The 900-nt window shown below is 58.1% G+C and overlaps 1 protein-coding gene across 1 annotated transcript in view; it reads right to left on the reverse strand.

Moving 5' to 3' along the window:
• The window catches only part of ASS1 (argininosuccinate synthase 1), a 39,516-nt gene that overhangs the window by 14,829 nt on the left and 23,787 nt on the right, over positions 1-900 (reverse strand). The gene's annotated exons all lie outside the window — the stretch shown is intronic.

Raw genomic sequence — 900 nt, forward strand, 5'->3', positions numbered from 1 at the left:
GGAGCTGGGGGCGGGGGTGCAGGAGACTGGACCAAAGAGGAAGAGGTGGGGACCAAAACAGCTGCTGCCACTTCCATTCTCATCGGTCCCCGAGGCTGCCAGGTTAGCCCAGACTGAGCAATTTGGCAGAATTGAGCGGGATCCGAACTCAGCCGGAGGCCGGGGGTGTGGGCGAGGGCACCTGGACCAGAGGCTCTGGTCCTTGGGGAAAGCGGTATCCAGAGGGAGGGATCTGGAAACACCGGGGAAGGGAGGTTGGCTGGAGCCCAAGGACTCCCCTGGTAGGTACCAGAGCCAAGGAGAGAGGCAGTTGCTATGGTGACGGGGAGGCAAGTGATGGTGGGACTCTCACCATCCTCTATGCTCCTGGGGATCAGGGTGGGCCTCTAGGGCTGGCTACTCCAGGCCTCTGCAAGGGCAAATGCCTTTGCTCTGCAGATCTCCCTCCTTTCTCCACCTGGACGGTTCCATCTGTGTGAAGCTTTTGGTGGGTGGGCAGGTGGGCAAGTGGGCAGTCAGCCCTTGTTCCTTCTTAGCCAGAAAGCAGAGGAATAAGGAGGAAGTTAGACGAGGGGAGGGATGGGTTGGTTGGAGGAAGAAGGTCAAAGAGTGAAAGAGAAAGAATAGAGGGCAGAGAAAGCGGGCAAGGAGGAGGAGGGGGGGAGGGGGAGGGGGAGGTGGAAGGGGAAGAAGGGTTGAGATCTGGGGGGCCAGGCTGGGAGAGGAGCAAGGTGAGCGAAGGACATGAGCTGGCTCCTTCCCTGCTCTCCTCCTGCCTGCCTTGCCCCCCTTCTCCTCCCCACTGATTTCATTTACTTCACTTAATTAGCCCCCCTCCAGAGTTAAAAAGATAATGTGATAATGACGATGTGAACAGCCACAATACAGCGAAAGCTACTC

Source organism: Myotis davidii, unplaced genomic scaffold (genome assembly GCF_000327345.1).
Source record: "Myotis davidii unplaced genomic scaffold, ASM32734v1 scaffold651, whole genome shotgun sequence".
NCBI lineage: Eukaryota > Metazoa > Chordata > Mammalia > Chiroptera > Vespertilionidae > Myotis > Myotis davidii.